Source organism: Mauremys reevesii, linkage group 13, assembly GCF_016161935.1.
Source record: "Mauremys reevesii isolate NIE-2019 linkage group 13, ASM1616193v1, whole genome shotgun sequence".
Taxonomy (NCBI): Eukaryota; Metazoa; Chordata; order Testudines; family Geoemydidae; genus Mauremys; species Mauremys reevesii.
Window position 1 is genome coordinate 40,237,891 of NC_052635.1, and position 16,677 is coordinate 40,254,567.

General features: G+C 37.9%; 1 long non-coding RNA gene across 1 annotated transcript; it reads right to left on the reverse strand.

Moving 5' to 3' along the window:
- Nucleotides 1-1,750: 1,750 nt before the first annotated feature.
- Nucleotides 1,751-15,427, reverse strand: LOC120380984. Its single transcript, XR_005587905.1, has 3 exons — nucleotides 15,273-15,427; nucleotides 11,810-11,977; nucleotides 1,751-1,816 (listed from the first exon to the last, which is right to left on the reverse strand). It is a non-coding gene; the product is annotated as an uncharacterized LOC120380984 (long non-coding RNA).
- Nucleotides 15,428-16,677: the final 1,250 nt, after the last annotated feature.

Genomic DNA, 16,677 nt, shown 5'->3' on the forward strand with positions numbered 1-16,677 from the left:
TCTTTGGTGCAAGGACCATCCTTTTGTTCTGCAGTTGGTGTAGGATCATGCCCTACAGGTAGTGGTTCTCAACCAGGGGTATGTGTGCCCCTGGGGGCTACACCAAGGTTTTCTAGGGGGCACATCAACTCATCTAGATATTTGCCTAGTTTTACAACAGGCTACATAAAAAGCACCAGTGAGTCAGTACAAACTCAAATTTCATACAATGACCTGTTTATACTGCTGTATATACTATACACTGAATTGTAAGTATAAAATAAATCAATTTGAATATAAATATTGTAATTTTATGAAAACAAAGAGAAAATAAGCAATTTTTCAGCAATAGTGCGCGGGGACACTTTTGTATTATGATGTCAGATTTTGTAAGCAAGGAGTTCTTAAGTGAGATGCAACTTGCGGGTGGGCAAGACAAATCAGACTCCTGAAAGGGGTCCGGTAGTCTGGAAAGGTTGAGAGCCCCTGCTTTACGGCAACTGTGTCTTGACTACATAATATACCTAAAAAAGAATGTTTCCTTTTGCTTCTGCAGTTTTCCTACATGTAGTAAAATAATGGCTTTAATTTAATAGGGACAATGGGCATCCCAATTCCCAATATCCCTTTCCTAGATCTCTCTGATTTTAGTCCCAGCTCTTCACATAACAAGGAATCACAGATAATTTAATGCACAGATCTATCTATGGTATTTTTAATGCACCAAAAACTGTCATATATAGACATAATGTTCTAATGGCACTTCTTTAAAGGATATTTCAAATCCTTGACTCCCTACCATTATGTGGCGTGTACGTATTTTTTTATATTTTAGATATATATAAATATATATAATATAAAAAAATACGCACACACCACATCATAAATATATGTAAAAAGCAGGAGTGCACCAGCAATATTAGAAACATAAAAGAAACATTTAAAATTAAATTGTGGTGGATCAGGAGGTAGAGAGGAGCTTCTATTCCCGTTGGGTACATTTGTAACATTTAATCTAATCATCATTCAGCTGTAGATACAATTCCAGCCTACATCAAAGTAACTAAAATACCGCTTTGATGGTTTAATAGTAGCTGGCAGTGTAAAGACAGGTGGCCACAACCGCAATCCTAATTTGAAACAAGCTGCAATCTTGGTTAAAGACCTATACCTCTTGGAATTCTTTGAAGCCTATTTCTTTGAATGAACTGGGAAATATAACTGAAACCAGAACTACAGTAAATTTCAAGGGCTGTGCTCGACATCCCTTCCCTGTTGACATTGCCTTTAGCAGCTGCTTCAGCAAGTACATTATTCAACAGCAGCAATAATATTGTTGTTTGTTCAGCTCACATTTTATATTAGCTCAAGCAGATGAAAGGAAACTGTCATTGGTAAGAGTGTTACATAATACACCACAGATACATTAGCAAGCAGACATAGCACATCAGAAACTGGGTCTGGATGAAAATAGTGTTATTGATATAGATTTCTTTAGCATGCTCTTGGTCATTAGGCACAGTGGATTTTCCTTAATAGGTAAAGAAATCACTAAAAGATACTCCTCATGAAGAAGTTATGAAAAAAACCTCAAACATTGTTGTGCTTATTTAAAAAAACACTATTTTTGAGTGCTTGTGAAAGAACTGTAAACTGGACTAGAGAGCAAAAAACTCATTACATAAGCTAGAAGGAATACAGCCCAAGAGGACAATATGTGATGCAAATTGTTCAGATGATCGACGGTTACTCAAAAGTCCATAGGCTTGCCCAAGAGGTGAGGCTTGCAAAATGAAGGTGGGTTCATTACTTGCACACATCTCTGTATCTCTCATGCCTGCAAACTCAAATGTTACAAACAGTACACATAATTTGTGCATAGTTACAATTCAGAGAGGAAAGACTGCCCAGAGGTTAGGGCATTAGCCTGGAATTCAGGAGACCAGGGTTCACTTTTCTGCTCCACCAAAGATTGCCTGCATGTTCTTGGGCATGGTGCTTAGTCTTCCTGTGCTTCACCTCCCGCTGTGTCAAATGGAGATAATGCTTCCCTACCTCACAGGATTGGAAAAGATTATGAATCCCTCAGATACTGCAGCAATGGAGGCCATATAACTACTAATTCACAGCACTTCTGATTACAGCTGGCTGAAACTCAGGATTTCTGGTTGGTTAGAAACTTCAGTTATTGAAAGTTTGGGTTTATTCTGAATGAGAACAAAGCCCCTCCCCCTTTATGAAATCCTGAAAAATGTTCCTTTTGGCAACACCAACACACGGTATTTTTATGACTGAGAATACAGTTGTGGTAATTGTACTTTTAAGTTAGCCATCCAAATGCATAGACAGATACACATGCATTTGCAAGCACAATTTCCCAAACTGCACAAACATACATGTGAGTGCAGGGGTCTTTGTGCACTGTGTGGCACTCCTTTCGTATGGGCCATTGTCTACTAGGAGCACAAGGCCTGATTTTGTAAAGAGACTTCAATCTCCCATCTATTTTTGCAAGTATGGTTTTGCACCCCCCAAAAATCAGACAGTTAAGGCTACGTGAGGACTGGGATGTGATACATACTCATGTTAGCTCTCACCAAGCTAATCCAAGTATAAATGCTGAGTCCCAGTTTCAGGCAGGTTTGTACTAGTGCAGACATTGCCTAACACATCTAGTTTGGGGATTAGTTCCAGCACTCCTTCACACCCTATGACAAGATAGGAGTGAGTGGGAGGAGCAAAGCATCCCTTTTAGTCTTGTAGACAGGGCTAACACCAGGGCAAGTTGGGAGAGATGTTCTCTTCAACCAGCACTGCTGTTGGAGTGGGGTTGCATGAGGCCTGCAACTGCGCTAATGAAAATTTATGAAACAGACACCAAGTTTGGATAGAGTGACCGGATGTCCCATTTTTAAAGGGACAGTCCCGCTTTTTGGGACTTTTTCTTATATAGGCGCCTATTACCCCCTACCCCCCTCCCATTTTTTCACAGTTGCAATCTGGTAACCCTAAGTTTGGGGAATGAGTTGAGACAGGGCCACTGTTACCCCACCCCCTTGGCTATGCCTGTGCAGAACAGCCAAGTTTCCTAGTATTTCAGGTTCCATTTGAAAACCTTTGTACTAGACTAATTAGTATCATCATCCATTAAGAAGAAGCATCACCACATTGCTAATAGTGCAGTAATATATTTACCCTTCAAAATATTATCTGTACAGCATTAAAACATAACTGCTTTGCAATTCAGTGGCTTTCTTCAGAGACGGTGTAAACTAGAACAGATTAAGAAGCCTTTTCAGGCAGTGCAGATATAGAGCTAAACACTATCAAAATTCCATGAGCATTCAAGGAAGATGAGTTAAAATTTGCAAAGATTAATTGGCAGAGACAAGTCCTGTAAACTAAAATTATCAGAGTATCAATTTCCTACAGTATTTCATCCCAAGGACAGTAGCAGGTTCCTAAAAAAGAATTGTAAAGCATATATTATTTTGGTTGCTGGTGTTACTCTGGTAGGTTGTAGGCAACTTTTGTAGGCTTAATAATCAGCCCTGACAGTAATAAGTTTCTCCGGTATTTATAACTCCTTAACAATAGGTGGTGATAATCACTGTAGCAGAAAATTTAATAAGTCACGGGCAGTAGAATAAATATTAAACTACATTTTTCAAAGAACACTAAACCCTTTTTCAGCAAAATGAGTCACATCTGAAGTTCAGGAGCGTGTTACTCAACCAAATTGAAGATCATTTTTGGGTCTTAAAGCACCTCTCTTACCACACAACTGTATAAACCATGATAGAACAGTTCCCATCTACAATCAAGGACCTTCAGCCTTTCACCACATACTATGGTTTGTATGGCTCCAGTAATCTGTCTTAAATATTTGTATATGATTTCTTTCACCATTCAGGGAAGAGTTAATGGCACCAGCCATGGCACAGTAAAGAAAGGAAAAAATACTCCCCACGAGCAGGCAAGTAATTGTGTGGACTTTGAAGTTCTATGGTTTGATTTTTCAAGGAGAAATGTAGTAATTGGTCAATACAACTAAAACAAGACTTATGTCCTTGTATTTTAACGCAGTTTCTTTTAGAAGGCACTCAGTTTTAGAAATCGGTAGTGTCTTTTGTATTACTGCACAAAGTACCTTGACCTTTAATTATTATATTTAAATGCATTTTAACAGACTGATAGTGCTATACAATTCCTAATACCACCACCACTATAAGTAATAATGAACTTGGATTTATTTAAAACTATTTTGAGATTGCCAATAAATAAAAGATCTATGGGACGTTGTATTTTTTATATAGTGCCTTACTTACATCATTGTTAGTATTTGTGCTCTGGTAAAACCAAGGACTGTAAGTGTATCTGGATCCTTGTGCATGCAGAGGACAGAAGCTCCTTGAACCCTTGTTCCTTTTTATGTGCCTCCAAAGAGGCGAGAAACAAGCTGGCCCTAAATTTACCTACATTATCCCAAGCTATTTAAAACAGACTTCAAGAGCCAGATTTTCAAACAAATTAGACACACAACTGCTCTCACATTTTGTATCACAAGTGTATTCATAATTTATGCACAGAGTTACTTGGACTGTGCATGCAAATCAGGTAGCTGTGAACAGAAATGGCTGGTGACACCTACGCCTGCACAATCACAGTAATTGTGTGGACTAGTTGTATGGGTTGGTTAAGTAATTGTGTGGGCTGGGTAACTTGCTTGAATATCTGGCCCCCATGGAGAAGGAAGACGGCATGAAGTATCCTTATCCTGAAGGAGCATCACATTTTGCTAATGAGAGGCTGTTGTAATATAGGATGAGTTCAGCATTAATTAGTAACTGCTGTGGCAGTAATAACCTAATGGGTGAATGGAGCAGTACTAGTTCAACATCAGGACAGTATTGTATTTCATTTACATAGGTACCATTCTCTGGGAAGTGATGATATTGACAAGAAAATATTTAGTCCCAATCCATAATGTCTTCATATGGTCAATCGATACAGTCTCTCTCACTCTCTTTTTTTTGGGGGGGGGGGCATTTCCCCCAGCACTGAATTGTTATACTTAAAAAAAACCCTACCCATCCATACTATGATTCTTCAGCAGCCATAATAAGGAACTAGATCAATCTCGGGCAGTACTGTTTGCTCCCATAGCTTTAGTTAAATATTCAATAGGCCAGAGACAGAATGGTGCTATAGCCTTGTTGTTAATGGGAAGAGAGAGACACCTGGGTTCTAGTTCCTGCTCCAATTAATATTTCACTATGTACACAAAGTGTAATAGCATCAAGAGAACAGAATGAGAGAGATCCCCCAGATATCCAATAGCCTGGTAGTAAGGGCACTCACCAGTGGGGAAAGACCCAGGTTTTAGTCTCTGCTCCTGACTGTGGATTCAAACCTGGGTCTCCCCCACCCCATGTGAATGCCTTAATCACTATGGAGTGTAAGGAAGGAACACCCTCCCCTCAGTTTTTTCAATGGCAAATAAATATCCTTGTGAACATCCCTGTGAGCCTGAGAAAGCGAAATGTTTCATTCTGGCAATGACAAAATGAACCATATTGACATTTCTGAACTATTTTTTCTTTTTCCCCCAACTAAAGCAATTAGCCAAAATAAACATAAATTTACAAATGTTGGTTGACCATAATTTGCATGGGGGGGGGGAACAGCCAAAAATTCACCCAGCTTTAATTTCTACTCTAAAATATGAACAGTTTCTATAAAATAAGAATGAAAGCTCTTCAGACAATCCATCATATTCACAATCCTAACTATGTAAAGGAATTTATCACATGCAACAGAGAAGTTTAGAGACATATGATAATCTCTCATTCTATTTTATGTTGTTTTATGCTAATTTTAAAAGCTGATGACTGCAAACACAGACCTTTGGAAACTTTTGGCTCCAGTAAAGAAAAACACTTTGGAATGCAAACAAGTAATATGGTGCCAACAAAATGACATACAGCACACAGATCTCCCTCTCTAAACCGATCACTTCCGAACTCCTTCTGCTTGATGAAATGGTGCAACATAGAACACATTTAAATATGCAAACCAGGATTTAAAGAAGCTGAAATTTCAGGCCAGGGAGTGATGTTCAAGTCTGATATTGGTAAAGTGACCATGTTGGTTATATACTCCACCAATCAAAAGTTTGTCTCCTGTGCCCTCTATCTTCTTTAAATGCCAGTTGAAATGATTGGCGCATTTGCTTTTTAAAACAGACAAACAACTATTCAGATTTTTTTGAGAAAATGTTGAGTTAAAATTTTATATTTCCAACAAAATTGACCATTCTGTAAACTGATACAAAACAGTAGCAAAGTTTTATGATCATTTTAGTATTTTTTGGGCCAAATCTGTTTAAATTTCAATGTTTTTTGATAAGCTCCAATAATAGTGCAGTGTGATACATGAATTCATCCAAGGACCTCAAACTGATTTGCCCACATGAATAAAATAAAGCTCACTGAAGAAGAATTTTAACTATTCTTCTTTCAGTTAGCCTTCCAATGCTGACTTGTCTGTGCCAATTTAATTTTATGTTGCATACACAACCTTTATTAAAAGAAAGCTGTTTAAGTTACAAAATAAATGCTTAACAGTTAGGAAATTCCAGATCTTAGGTTGCCCGTGCAGCCTTAACTCTATCCCCTTGTGTGTCCATCCTGTGTACTGAATGAAGCAGGGATCCTGTGGAAAAATAGTATGTGATAATGATAATGTTATTAGAGACTAGATCATAATGCATACACACAAGGAGGCAGAATGAAGGTTGCATGGGCAACTATAAACCTGGTATTTCTTAACTTTTGAGTGCTTGACTTTGCAACCTAAATAACATTCTTTTAGTGTAGTCTTTATGTATTTTCTAAGTTTATTATTATTTTATTAAGGAAAAAAGGTAAAAACATTGTATTATGTACTACTGAGTTGAAGAGTATTACCAGTGAAGTCACTGAGTTAATCAGATCCTTAACGTTATGCAGATGCTTAAGTACCTTGTTGACTCTGGGACCTTGCATGGTAAGTAAGATGAGAAAATGCAGGCAGAGTGGTTGTCCAAGTCACAGATGAAATGACGGACAGGAATGTAACTAGAACTCAGGCTTGAAGCTCTAACTGCAAGATAATTCTTTTCAATTGCATTTCTCCCGGATGCCACCAACTGATATTGAAACACGTGGTTCCAAACAGATTAGAAAATTAAATTACATTTAAAATTATCATTTTTTTCTAATGCATTTCCCCTCCCCCATTGTTATGGGCTTTGCATGGAGATAATTAACCTGAATGCTCTTATGTGATCCCACCTTAAACTTGGAATGCATAACTCATCACAGTCCATTCTCTGCTCTTGGAGCCTATGACAAAGGGGACTGCTACTTAAATAGAGCTGTGCTCTTAATTCTCTGCACTACTGTCTAAATTTACATCATAATTTCCTTCCTCATGTAACCGACAGGTACTTAATACAAATCTCACACTCCACAGAAGGAAAAAAAAAAACCTTGAACATTAGTTATGTATTCTTCATTTAATTTTTATGAACACTTAGCAGGTTAGCCTTTGTTTTGATTTTTTTTCTTGAAGTCTAATTATTCCATATGTCCTTTCATATTTTGTCTAATCTGCAATTGTATTTCTCATTATCATTTTGTGAAGATATGCTTGCTATTTCCTCTGGTTTCATTCTCTCGCTTTTATGTTTCGCTTGTACAAAATTAATTACATTGTACCTTCAAGCATAATTTTAACAGTGTCTCCATTGCACTGTGTCTGCCTTTAATTAATGCTCTTCTAATGTAGGTTTTAGAGAGAAATGGTGCAATATTCTGAGCATCAAAGAAACAAAAGATCTAACAAAGCTGAAATGAAAGAGCCAGACAAAGCAGCACACAATGTATTCTCACTGGAAAATGTCATTCCAACTTTATTTTAGATAGCAAAACTGGAGAAGATAGATTCATTACGAACGAGGAATAAGTAGAAGCAGCTTGGTATGGCTCATTCCAAACTGGATGGAGTATCTATAACACTCAAAAGTTCATGGAACAAGTTCAACTTCTCATGAGCATTGTTGCTCCTTACCCCCTGGAAGAACTTGGTGGATATCCAACCAATTGCAGAGTTTTCCCATTCCAGTGTGTACTATCATTATTGTAGCCCAATACAAATGATACTTGAGACACTCATGCCATGCTCCATAGATTGCAGTGGTGCTAAAGGAAAGGTCTCTTGGGCTTGTACTAGAGACTGAAATAGGAAAAAGTTTTCTTTAAACACAAACCTGATTTTTTCCATGTTTCACCACGTGTCTAATCTCACCAGACACTGACACATACAGTTCCACAACACTGCATGGGATTCCAGCCACATGACCACAGTTTACAGTCAGGGGAACTGCTTGGCTAAGATTGCATGACACTTAAAAAGTGAAGCCCTGCATTTCCTTTAGTCCCTGTAGACCACAAAAGCTTAAGATCTGGAGCTCTCTTGAGTTTTCCAACGTACTTTAATTAGTTTCACCCTCATAAATAAACTTCCAATGACAGAAAGTCCATCAACACAACTGACCTTTTTGTGCCTCTAGAAATCTAAAGAATTTGGCTCAATTTATTTAAAACAAATCTTTATTTTTGTTGGTGTAATTTTGTGCCCAGTCATTATTATACTAGATATGAGACATTTGTACTGGTTAAAAAAAAATATGGAAGCCAAGGTGAGACCTTTTTCAATAGCAGGCCTTTTCAAGCAACAGCATTTACATACAAATCTTACCCTTAAATTATTGTGTGAGAAGGTGGTACATGGCTGGCACGGAGGCACTTCTCTGGAATATAACAAGTGGGATCAGCATAAAGGAAGTTACTTTATGTAATTATATTTTTTAAAACCCATGACTGGGTGGAGCCACTCATTCACAGTACTAACATATGTTCTTCATTCTATTCTTTGATTTTCATCTGTGGACAATGGATCAGATTGAAACTTGTCCTGAAAAGTAGGATTTTTTTTCTTTAAATTATTGTAAGGGGGTATTTTTTTTTTTTTTAGTGGGAGCAAAGCTTGCTCTTAGATGCACATGAATGGCTCCCATTGATTTTGATCAGAGCTGCATCCACACATAATTCAGTCCCATGATATTGCAAATCATTTCCATTTGTTGTTTGGCATAATTCATTGTAAGGTTGGAACTGAAATCTGTGCTCTCATCTCAGATGCATGTACTGCTCTGGTCTCTCAAATACAGGGCTGCTGGATTTTTGTCTGTTTCGTTTTTGGGGGGACAAGAAAAGCTTTGAACCATTTGGTTTGGGAAGAGGAGACTCAATCAGGATTTGTAATGGGATAAGAAAAAACAAAACAAGGTAGGTTGAATTTAGAGTCCACCAACTTTGATGGTGTCTCTAAGTTGAAGGAGCAATGTCGTCAGTCAAAGTTCTACCTTTCATATTCTTATAAAATGTCAAGAGAACTGGATTTCAAAGCACAATACTATACAAGCTCAGCCTTTTAAAGAACACAAAAACCTTTGATTTCAGAAACAAATGAAAGGAAAAATACGACTCTGTGAAACAAAGCATTCTCCACATGTATATTTTTAGTGCCATGTGTTCAGATTAAAGGGCCAGGTGCCCTCCTGTTAGTTAACGTGGGGAAGGCATCTCCACATTACCTTTGAAATTTCAGTTCATAGACAGTAAATTTGAAACTGGCCAGTGGGCAGGGGCCAGAACCACATTTTGAAACATTCAATACCTTAAAGCAGCCTTTGTATCTCCATTTTGCTTTCATTCCTGAATCTATTTCTTTATGAGCTTAACAATGGAAGATTTTTTTCCTCCTGTAGCTTCCTTCTAAAACCCCAAAGGGGAACTTTCCACATAGTTAAAAAAAATATTACAGTTGCCTTTCATGTGCCAAAAGATCAAAGGGCTTCAAGAAAATGGAGATTCAATTGAAATACTTTTGCATACGTCATAGTGGTTGAGGTGTGGTTTTTTTTGAAGGGGTGTAGGGTTAGCCTTTGCTAATATATGTTCTGAAAGAGTATAGTCCTATAATATAGAATGTTATATCACCTAGAATCCAACACACATTCCCTTTGCTTTAATGTCTTGGTAATGAGCACATTCATATAAATGTATTTAATGCTTGAGTAGATTTTTTTATTTATGAGACAGCCATTAATAAACTCAACAGTCCACAGGAAGAATAATGTTATTTGAACAATATCAGATTCCAGCACTAGAATATTCACACAAGCTGTTTTCAAAGCAAAAAACAAGCCAAAAGCCTTACATGACACTGTTTAACCACTCTCATCCCTGACAACCTGGCAATATGGGCAGCTCCCCTTACCATTTATAGGTGTAAATGTCAGGGTCTGTGGTCAGCTGAATAAATGCTAAGAGACTTAGGGCCTCAGAGGTCGCTGAACAAGAAACTAAAAGATGAGTAGTGCCTTACTGCATGAGTCATCCCATTGACTTTAGTGAAATTTCCTGTGGAGTAAGATACCACTCACGGTGAGAAAGTGTGTCTGAATCTGCTCATAAAGGAGGAACAGAGTGTCAGATGCCTTGACACCTCTCTTTGTAGGATTTTTCATTTAAGAGGAGTTTTAAGTTCATGTTATTTCTCGCTAGTTTATGGGGTGATGGGAAAAAGTGGAACTCCTGTAAGGGTGGCACCAGTCCAATCCACAGAATAGATCACAGGAGATGGGAAGGCAGTGGGACTCCTGCAATGCTACAGTGAAGGTCCGATCGGGCAGGATTTGGGCTTTTATAGGCAATACATTTTACACAGTCTAACATTACACAGTCATACATTACACAGTCTATCTTCTAACTTTTATTGCTAGATCTTTTTAGTTAAACATAATCCAAAGTAAATTTACTCTAACCCAAACTATTAGAAGATCAAGATTATCTGGCCTCCTGACTCCTTAAAGTTTTCATTATAAGAGAATCATCTTGAAGTTAACTAGGCAGATGCTTTTTCCCTAGAAGGTCAACAGCTTCCTCTTCAAACAGTGTATTTCATCTTCCATTACAAAACATATCATATGGCTTTGTCATCTCTACAGTGCCAACCTTTTTGACTCCTTCAGAAGTTTTTGATTCACCATCTCTAAGAGATTATTTTGTTTGTTCAGTCAAACTCATTGCACCAGCCACCTCAGCTTTCAGGGTCTTGCAGTATATCAAAGCACTGCCACCAGCTTTCTTTAACTATTTCTCAGCTATCACTAGGGTTCACACTTCAAAGTTTTCACATGCTGAGAGCTGGGGAGGGGAAGTAGCCCCGGGCTTGCACAGATAAGGTTGTGTCCACAAGAGGAAGCAAATATTTTTCTAAAGTAAGGATCATGGAATATGTAGCGACACAAGCCTTGTGAATGGCATGCCATTGGATTGCATACCCAGTGTGTATCAATAGTTCCATCAGTGCAATGTATGAACAACAGACACTGAAAAGGAAACACAATGATTCCACAAGAGAAGAAAAATCCCTTGCTGTTGCTATAGGCATACAGATATCTATTGAAAGAAAATTCAAACAATGAGCACAGCAGTGTGTGTAAATAGTGAGAGGGTTTTTAAATGATATACAGGCAAAAGTGCTCTCAAAAGATGCATCACCTTAATCCATATTTATACAGTTTTCCAAAGAAATGAGACTTCTAGACACAAACTATTTTAAACGGAAGAACTTTATCCTGCACAAATCAATAGGATTTTTTCTACTAACTTGAGTGGGAACAAGACCAAGCCCCTAATGCCTATGCATTAAAGTGTACCTGTAGAGAAGAGGATCAGTCTGGGAAGAGGGGGGTTGTCAAGTAATCAGATTGATAGGAGATTCCTCCTCTTATTCTGAACACAGCCATAAAGGTCAATGAAGGCATGGCCCTGCCAAAGAGGACTGTGGAGAGGACCCCATTGCAGTGGGAGTTCCAGCAGGAATTCTGGTGGAGTTGGACAGAGATAGTACATTAGACTGCGCCGACTGAAATGAAGAGAAATTTCACCGCTGTAAAGTTGGAGTAACACAGTGGGGAATCAGGCTCTGTCTCTTCTAAGATATATGAATTTTAATTATGACAAGTTCTTCAAATCCTACTTTTCTGAGACAGCCAGGGGTACATTTTCGAGAGGGCTGAGGCCTACTTTCTAATTTTTTTTTTTGCAGTTGCAGTTCTACTGCAGATAAAAAAGCAGCCGCAAATTGCACCTTTGAAAAGGAAGCCACTGAAATTTGGCTGTAACTATCTGAATGTTGACTGTCTTACAATGCAAAAAAAAAAAAAGCTCTTTACCTGACTTTAATGTCTACAGTGAGAGGTTTATTATTTTTTTAAACCTCTTGGCTTCGTGTAGGACTTGTTAAACAATGATAAGCCTTTCTAATGCCCGGTAGTACTCATCTAGCCTTTGGGACTGAATGGATATATTAGGACTAGAGCTGGATAAAATTTTTGGCTGAAGCTTTTTTCTGGAGAAAAATGAAGATTGGGCAACACCAAGATGTTCAGTATTTTGGTTCAAAACTGTTTGTGTCAAAATTTCCTTTGTTTTTATAAAGTTAATCAAAAATGTCTACAACTGGTCAAAATCCAAATGTTCTGAAAATGTTGAAACAAAATGTCTTTTTTGACCCAAAACATTTTTTTTTAATTGCTAGTGAACCCATAATTCACACAGTTGTAATTTGGCCCCTATGTGTTATTGCCACAAGACAGAACACAACAACATAATTTATTTGCATAGGACTCTTTGAAAAGATCCAGAGATGCTTTACACTCAGGTTCCACGTCCCACTGTTCCTTACTCAGGGCTTGTCTACACTTACAACACTGCAGCAGCAGTTGCGCCACTGTAGCGCTTAGTGAAGACGCTACCTACGCCAATGGAAGAGCTTCCACATTTCCAAAACGACACAAGCATACGGTGCAGAAAAACAAAAGTGCATGCAATCGCCCTTAATTTGCACTAGCAGTCACAGTGGTTTGCCGCACAAATCAGGTGTTTGCATATGCAAGTAGATATTCTGGCATTTGGCTGGCCATCTGCACCAGCAATTCTGGTAATTAATTTATCGCATTTTGCACACGTCCGTGTGCTTCTACTTTAAAATCATAAATAAATAAATGCAGCCCAATAGGCAATCTAAACGTTCATATACTGAAGCTAACATTTTCAAATGTGAGTGCCTGATGTCAGGTAGTTAACTGCATATTTACGAACCCACATTTGAGACCTGAATTTCAGAAGTGTTGAATTCCCCACTGATTGGAATGAACATTGGCCGTGTTCAGCACCTCCAAAATTAAATTATTTATTTAAGCATGTAAATATGGATTTAATTGTCTAGCTTTAGGCATACATGTTTGAAAATGTTAGCCTGTGCACATATATACTAAACACAGGTCCAACAGAACCAAAGTATAGGCAAAAGAATAGACCCAGATTTAAACTTTGCAGCTGTTTTTTAAAAAAAAATCTTCCTCCTAAACATTCATCTGGCTACCAGTCTGGGAAAGGGCAGTGGTGTAAGTTATGCAAAGATTTGCAGCCAGTTTCATCTAGTGAAGAACAACCTTGATTTTATTTCTGATGATCCTTAAACAGGCATTCCATTCAATGATTTTTTTTTCTGCATAATACCTATTACGCGAACTCTTATTTGCATCTCCCTTAACTTCAAGCCTTGGATAAGAACAAATAAAACCCACTGAACCAGAGTGGCTTGTTTCTTATTAGAGCAGCACTAAGCTTCAATCAGTAAGCTAAAAAAGGAGCTGTTCATTATATTTATTTGTTGCACTGCCAATCACAATGCAGTGCATCAGAATCCTTGTTCCTGTTGGTTGACACACATGACATAACATCACTTTCGTGAAAGTCATAGGACGTAGACAGCCCAGATCATGTTCAAATATGGAGAGGAGTCAGAAGTGAACATTGCTTAAGCATACATATAATCATTGCTTACAGTATCCCTTGATCTACTCCTTCATCTCATAGCAGGAACATTTCAGTGGTGCACTATGTTGCCATGGAATAGGCTGCTGGATGAATAGTTGAGGAACTTCATAAATACACCAATAAAAAACACCAATACATCAGGACAAATGAGTTAGCAAAGTGAATACAAAAAAGTGAACAACTTTAGCTTGCTGACAGAAGGTTTTGGAAGCTGGGCCAAGCAGTGTCTTCCTCACTGTAGCTAATTGAATAATTGTGGAAGTGCTGCCTTCTGTTACAAGAGGAGACATGGATTACACACACACACACACACACACACACACACACACACACACACACACACACACACACACTTTGTTTTAGCAGAATGCAAGGTCTGCTTGCTTTGATCGTTTTCTGTGTGTGATGGGGACTGGTCTTATAGTACACAATTCTGAAGGAAAAATTAAAGACTATACCAGGAACATGGATTTTGTATTAAAGGAAATCAAATATAGGTAAAACATCTCCTTGACTCAAAAAGGAACTGATCAATTGTTCAACAGTTGGAATTCATGCAGAATCCTATTTACTGAGGTGCTCAAATAGTAGCCCTATTATGCTTCATTTCCCAACAACAATATATGATGACACAGAGGAAAAAACCCACATACAATATAGCACATCATAGCCTGATGATAGATTTGAAAGAAGAGCTCCATACAATAGCTAGAATTCCTAGGGACATAGATTGCACACTGTTGGGCCCATTATACATTCTTGAGCCTGGTTAATATAGCACACCTTCTTCTACACACACACACATATGCACACACACACACTTTTAAATTAATTTGCTTCAGTTATGGTATATTCCCTTTCCATGAAGTCATGAGATTAAGTTTAACTGGTCTGACTGTTCACAGGAAGGGCATGTCAAAGTTACATGCACAAGTATTTGTTACAAAAACTGAATGTTATACTTACACTTGTAAATATTTCTATGCTCTGTCCCCCAGGGAAATAACACCATGTGATGTATCTGACCAGCTTTTACCAATACAGCTCAAATACTGAATATTTTAGTATTGGCAACTAACCACAACAACACCAAAACCATCAAGTTTTTTTTTTAAATTTAATATTTTTCAGGAAAGAGGTTAAATTAATCAGCTACATTACAAATGATTCACTCAGCTCTAATAAATTTCTCTAAGACACAGATGATACAGACAGGGACAGTCAGACAGATTGAATTCCGGTACTTCAAAACCAACAGGAAATGTGGCTATTTACCTACTAATTCCACTTTACCAGCCATCAAAAAATGTGAGCTTGATGTTTGGGATCTGAAAATTATTTGACAGCTAAATAACAGGCTAGGTCAAGACTGATCCATGGGAGGAAATATCTACAGGTACAGTTCCTGCAAATACAGGTGTTGTTTGCAAGCTGATGTGCATCTCTGTGAGTGTGGTTATTTTAGTATGTAGATATGCTATATATAACTCTATTTATATTTCAGAGTGGTTGCCATAGAATCATAGAATCACAGAATCTCAGGGTTGGAAGGGACCTCAGGAGGTCATCTAGTCCAACCCCCTGCTCAAAGCAGGACCAAACCCTGTTAGTCTGTTGTAGAAGTTTCTCAAATCTTACCAGATTCCCCACCCCTCATCTTTGTCATCTATGTTGAAAACATAAGTTTAGCCAAATGCAGGACTCTTTTTTCCATTTCATCATCAACTTTTTCTGAGCCAGCGAGGGCTTCCAAAGTTCTCTGTGTGCTCCTTTGACAGTATGCCTTATAAATCCACACCCTATTACGGTATAATGCAAATAACAGGGGGATGCTGTTAATCCTTTTTTTTAATTTATATTTTAACCTGGCATTGTTCCTCAGTGTCCTTACCCCTTTGAAATGGTGTGTCTTCCCTTCTTGCACTTGCATGACATTTTGGTCCCTTGATAGAAGCTGAACATTTACTATTCTTGGCTTGCAGGATAGATTCTGACTAGACAAAAATTGGCTTTTCTGCCATCTGCCAAGGCAAGTTCATTCACTTGCAACTGCAGCAGTACCTAATGTATAGTCCTTTTGCAGGTTCATATTTGTCTCCCTGTCCCCTCTTTCTTGTCCTTGCCAGCTGAAGTAAATGACATGCATTTTCATATTGATTAATAAAGCAAGAATTCAAATTCCTCAGTAAATAGCATGCAAAGCCTTTCTATAGTAAGAAACAATGGTTCCGCGTATCCCTGAGCCTTTATGTCTTTTGTGCAAACACTATTTGTACTGACCTTATGCAAACCAATCTGTCTACATGCCAGTGAATATCGCACTTAAGTGATGAGTTTTCATTGTGAAACAAAGGTAAAATCCATAATGCCATTGAGAAATGAACTATGCAGTATACTGAAATCTGACACTTTGTGCAGCATCAGTAGAGAAAAGCTTTTCTTTTCTTTTTTTAAACTTGGGTCCTAATTGGCCATTATGAGAGAGCCACATACTCTACTTTGTCAGTCTTCTGGATTTATATAGCATGCTCTCGTTTTAAATCTCTAAAGGTATTTTCACTCAAAGTCACAGTACATTTAACTAACAGTTTCATTTCAGCCAAAGATCTAAAGGACCTAACATATTTATTAAAGCTTTTTGATCCTTTGGAGACAGATTAATAAGAAGCTGGTGACAGTT